Below are 6,000 nucleotides of genomic sequence, written 5' to 3' on the forward strand. Positions count from 1 at the left end.
ATGGGTACAGACAGACAGACAGACAGGCAGGCAGGCACGCACACATGCATACAACACACATACACAGATGGAGAGGGAAGGAGGAGAGGGGGAGAGGAAGAGGGGGAGAGAGGGAGAGGGAGATAAAGTTGGTCCTCAGAGACAAACAATCAGACCCTCAGCTGATCCCTAGATTCTAGCCCTGGCCCTGGTCCTTCCCTGCTCGCCTCTGGGTCTTGGGGTCCTCATCTGTACTATATAGGTAATATTGCCTCTTAAGTATTATTGCTATAAGACTGAAATGAAACCAAAGGTATTACTTTAAAAGCACAAGGAACAGATGATTTTAGAAACACAATTTAATTTGGAAGGGCAGCCTCTGTGTGTCTGGGAGGTGGGTGGTCATGACCACTTAATCCTCTTCCCTCCCTCCCACCACCCCTCCCTCCGTCCCTCCCTCTCTCCATCTTCCTCCACCATTCCTTTTACATCACTGAACCCCAGTGTGTGCCAGAACACGCAGATGAACATCTCACCATCTCAGCAGACACTGGCAACCTGCCAAGGAACATGGAGGCATACATCAATAATTTCAGTACAGGACCAGGTCAAAGGTACCACCATGGAGCTGTTTTCAGACACTCCATTTGATGTGGGCCTTGAGAGAGGAAGGTCAGATCTGAGCTGAGCTGGGAAATATGGTAGGGAGGGAAAGAGAGAACAAAAGCATCTGGGGACAGCTTGGAAACTCCTGACACTTCCTAGGACACAGCAGGCATGGATGGCGGGGGACTGAAGGCTGGGGACAAGAGTGTGGATGCGAGGGTGCTTCGCTCTCCTCTGCTGTGCCGAAGCTTGCTTTATTTTATGGGGAGTGAGAGGGGTCCCTGGAAGGTTTCAGGTGGAAGGGAGCCATGGTCATGGGAATAAAATGGACAGCTTGCTTGAGGAGAGGTGTGACAGAGGGCATAGAGGGACACAAACTTGTCACGACCATAGCTGCAGAGGGGTTCAAACATCCCTCCAAAACAAAGTCTTTGCTTGGAGTTCTTAATTGTAAGAGGTAAATATAATATTTATTCCTATGCTTTTATTTTGTAATTCCTAATTGGTGGACTGTCATCATCATGATGGTGTATGCTTGTAATCCCAGGACTTGGGATTTTGCGAGTTTGAGGCCAACCTAGGGTATACAGGGAGACTCCCTTCCTTCCTTCTTTCCTTCCTTCCTCCCTCCCTCCCTCCCTCCCTTCCTTCCTTCCTTCCTTCCTTCCTTCCTTCCTTCCTCCCTCCCTCCCTCCTCCCCCTTCCTATTTTTTAAAAAACAACAACCAACAAACCAAACCAAAAAAAAAAATCAAACCTTAATCAATAATAATTACTTTGTGCCAGTGTGAACAATAGGGTGATATGGAGAGCACAGGAAGTTGAAATTGGGGTTAACAGGGCTGCATATCAAATCCCATAGTTGCTGCAGTCTTGGTACTCAGTTTATTTCCTGACTTTGGCTTTGGTTGCCAGGCACCAAGAAGTTCTGATTTACAAGTTAAGTAACTTCTGTAATAGTGATGAGCTTTTCACAGCACGACTTTTAGTCTCAGGATACACTGTAATTAAAAGGGAAATCTGTACTCAAAACCCTGCATAAGAATGAGTTAATTTCTCATCGTAAGCTAATGAACTGGTGATTTCTATGTATCATGGTTTAGATGATTAAAACACATGTTACACGAAATTTAAGTCAAACAGTTGAGAAGCCCCCAGCCATGTATGTATTACTGTGACAGAATTGTTGACACAGATTTAAGAGAGGAAGATTTATTTCAGCTTCAGGTTTCAGAGGGACATTAATCCATCATGACTCAGAAGGAAGCGTGGGGTAGCTCCGTCCACTGTGGCAGATGCAGAAAGCTATTTGAGAGCTTGTAACCACTAAGCCACCTCTTCAATCTTGGGGTGATTGATAATCTTATTTTTATTTTAGTTGACGAGAAAATCAAGTCACAAAGAGGTTAAGCAGTTGCTGAAGTCACACAGCTAGGGTGTGGTCAAGCTGGAATTTGAATCTAGCAGTTTGTCAACCCTGCATCTTAATTGCTGTGTTCTGTCATTCTTTGTCATGGTTCACATTAAACCCCCACGAGAGTATCTTTGTATTGAGAATGAATATGATATTTACCTTTTATTTTGTCCCACAGTGCCCCAGAGCTAGTCATAAATTTGTGAACTTTTATGGTAATATGTAGAAGGGGACTCAGTAGAAACTGTACATTCTATACATACACACGTACAAAATGATCTCCCTGGAGTTGGGTTTGAGCTACCTGTGGCCTGGATGATGTTCTCAGTGCCATGAAGTCAGTAACATCTATGGGTCTGTGAGCCAAGCAGTCTTTGTTTTTTCTTCGAGCTACAGGATCCAAGGTACCATGAGACAGATCTGACACAGAGAGTAATGGGATTCTCTGGGTGAGGAGGGTCCTGGCCCTCCTTAGATTTAGTCTTAGCTGCTATTGGTTCTTCTAAGTTAGAGAAACATCCCACTGAAGCACCCACTGCAGGAGGCTGGAAAGCATAGGGCATGGGGGAAGTGAATTGGCAAAGTAGCTGGAGTTGATAGCAGGTGTCGGGTAGTTCCCCGCACAGCAGTCTGTTAACAGAAGGTTCTGAGAGGCCAGGCAGAGTTCCTTAAGGTGAGCAGATGAAGCAAATGAAGACATGCCCACCAGGAATGTTCTGATTGGCAGGAACAACTCATTCTAGAATCAGGTCATGGTTAGGGTGAAGGCTGACATGTTTTTCTGGTCTCAGAGTGGCCACCAAGCCTTTGAAGTTGGAAGGAGTTTATTTTCAAAATTAACAAAAGGAACCTCCTGCCAGGAGCAATTTATGGAGCTTGTTTCTCTGTTGTTGAAGCCATGGGACGAGAACAGTGTACCAAGAAAAGATGTAATGAGTTCTTGGAGAATTAAGTCAGATGAGGTTATTAAAGGGAATCAGAGAGGTGTGCAGGGAAGTTTCCCCATGTCGTGATATTGCACAAAGTTCAGTAAGCTTTCCCAACCCCTGGTGCTACTGCATGCCCATGTCCATAAGCCATGATTTCCAAATGACCTTTAAGGACTTCCTCTTGGTGAGCTGTGGCTCCCCATTCTCACATGTGGGGGTTCATATGAGTACCATGTCCCCAAATATTATACCCTTCATTTACAGCCCACAAGACTCAAGGTCTTTGCTTCTGGTGATCTAGCTCAGCTCAGCCTCTCCATGGTAAGAATCTGGTTCCATGGTTCCAACTGTCACTTGGCTCCAGGAATGAGTATTTGGCTTGTATCCCATGTGGCCAAACTCTTAGCAACACCCAACAGAGCAGAGAGGGAAGAGGCAATGTTTGGAAAGCTTATTGGTATCAGGCTCTAAGCACGTTGTGTTATGGACATTGGTTGATAGTATCTACAAAGACCATAAGAAGGATGGCCTATTTTACATTGGACAAATAAAGAAACTGAGTCTCAGAGAGTTTAATAACACACCCAAAGTCACAGAGCTAGTGAAGGGGAGGGCTGCATTCTTCTGGCTCAACTCTGTATTCTTTTATTCTTCCTCTTTCCTAACAGAACATGCAATTCTTCCCATTTTATCCCTGTTGAAAACGGATACTTAGATCAAGTAATTCACTCAAGGTCAGGGTGAGAACTTAGGACCTCCGAAAGTCATGGGGGGGACTGTTTGGCTCCTGCTGTGTGACACTCTTCCTGGGAAGATGGGGACAAACATCTGCTCACCCCAGATAGGCACCCACAATGGACCAAAGTAAAAATTTGTTCCCCTCCTCTAACCTAAACTCTGGGACTGTTTCCTAACAGGGTAGAGGCTGTTGTGTAGCAGTCTCCTCAGAGATAAACTTTCCATCTTGGAGGGGGAAGCTCTGTAAGATGCTGTATATTCTAAAGGGAGGTGAAGCATTCTACTCTGCAGGGAAGCTTAGTAAAACTCAGGAAGTGAACAACTCAGTAGCTTCAGGAAGTTACTGAAACTGACTGGATTCACTAAGCCCCTCCCTCATCAAACATATATAATCAGTAAGGACTGCTAAGAGGTGCTCTCACATAAGACAAGCCACCCAGAGGAAGCAGAGATCAGATGAACTGACCAAAAGTGACAGAGACCAGCCTAGTGCAGGAAGAGAAAGAGACTAACCAGCTGTGGTAGGTAAAAGAGGCTCAGGCTACCTGAGTTGCCCAACCCTGAGAGACACTCTCTAAGCTTTTGAGCTGCCTGCAGGCTGAGCAATGTGCTCCAGGTTTTCAGTTTTTGTGAGCTATCACTCACGCTGGCATTTAGTGATGCAGCTGACTTTGAGTCATTTCTGCTCCTGTAAGTGACCCCTCACTCATATTCCTGTAAGTGACCCCAATAAAACTCATTGGCCCACCACATTTCTTTGGTATTTTTACTTTGGTCCATTGTGGGTTCCTATCTGGGGTGAGCAGATGTTTGTCCCCATCTTCCCAGGAAGAGTGTCACACAGCAGGAGCCAAACAGTCCCCCCCATGACTTTCGGAGGTCCTAAGTTCTCACCCTGACCTTGAGTGAATTACTTGATCTAAGTATCCGTTTTCAACAGGGATAAAATGGGAAGAATGGCAAGCCTTGTATCAGGGTCGTGAATGTAAGACAAGACAGCATCCAAGCACTTCATCATGGCCAGGGGTATTCTTAATGGCAGAATAATCAGTGTTCAGCTGCTTACTGAGCTCACTCGGGCTCCCTGGGTGAGTGCTGGTCCCAACCATACTAGACCTGAACTGATGAAGATTTTACTGTAAAGCTAAGAGTAAGTCTTTGGCGATTCCTTTGAGTCTGGTCATTGTGGGGAAGCATGGAGAAAAGTCTAGAGAGAATTCCTTGGTGCCAGCTCAAGAAAGGAAGTCATTTTTTAGATTCAAAGCCCGGGCTTCCAGCCAAGCTCCAGGAATAATGGAAACTGCTGGAGATGGAGGGGATGAGTCACTTACTTGGGGTGAGTCTGGCAGCCAGAATTCCAGGCATTTCAAGGTGTCTGAGAGATGAAGTGGGGAGAGGCTAGAGACAGGAAGTGCAGATGACGATGAGACTTTATGGAAGACCTGCGACCTCAGTTCAGCCCTACAAAAAAGGCTGAGAGAGCAAGATAAACTCCATTTTAAAGAAAACTTCATTTCTAGCAATACTCAGATAAAAGCTGAACCAAGTTCCAGAGACACAGACGCCCAGGTAAGACTCCAGTCAGGGCGACCTCCCCCGCTCCCCCCGGGATGGGTAGGCTACAGGCCAAGAAATAGCCTCAAAACTAAAACAAAGGCTTAGTTCTGGGAGAGTCTCCAAATGTATTGTCTTCTGTAGTTCTGCTCCTGGCTAACTGTTCTTGTTAACTGAAGTATGATCCTGGAATGCAAAGGCTTGTACCTCCTAGCTTGCAGTTTTTCCCTTTAAAAACCCTTAACAGCCGGGTGGTGGTGGCGCACGTCTTTAATCCCAGCACTTGGGAGGCAGAGCCAGGCGGATCTCTGTGAGTTCGAGGCCAGCCTGGGCTACTAAGTGAGTTCCAGAAAAGGCGCAAAACTACACAGAGAAACCCTGTCTCGAAAAACCAAAAAAAAAAAAAAAAAAAAACCCTTCACTCTGAGAGTTCAGGGCTGTCCTCTTTCACCTGGCTAGCCAGTGTGTTGGACGCGGACCAAGCCCGGGCTTGCTTGTTACTAATAAACCCCTTTGTACTCTGTGGTGGTCTTGCTCAGGAGTCCCTCAACATGGGCACAGCAAGGCCACGTGCCTCTTGGGCCCACCCATCCCCTAATCATGTCATCTCTTTCCTTGTGCTGGGGTCCTACTGCAATTTCTGCTCTTGAAACACCCCTCACTCTGAAGAGCTGTGACCTGTCATCAGAACACCGCTTTCCTTCTGACTGGCCCTCAGCCCATTGTCCACTGACTTCAGGAATGGAGAAAACTGACTAATGTCTCTCACTCCCACCTTTG

This window comes from Peromyscus californicus, unplaced genomic scaffold, assembly GCF_007827085.1.
Source record: "Peromyscus californicus insignis strain IS unplaced genomic scaffold, ASM782708v3 Scaffold_11__1_contigs__length_118956290, whole genome shotgun sequence".
In the NCBI taxonomy this organism is placed as follows: domain Eukaryota; kingdom Metazoa; phylum Chordata; class Mammalia; order Rodentia; family Cricetidae; genus Peromyscus; species Peromyscus californicus.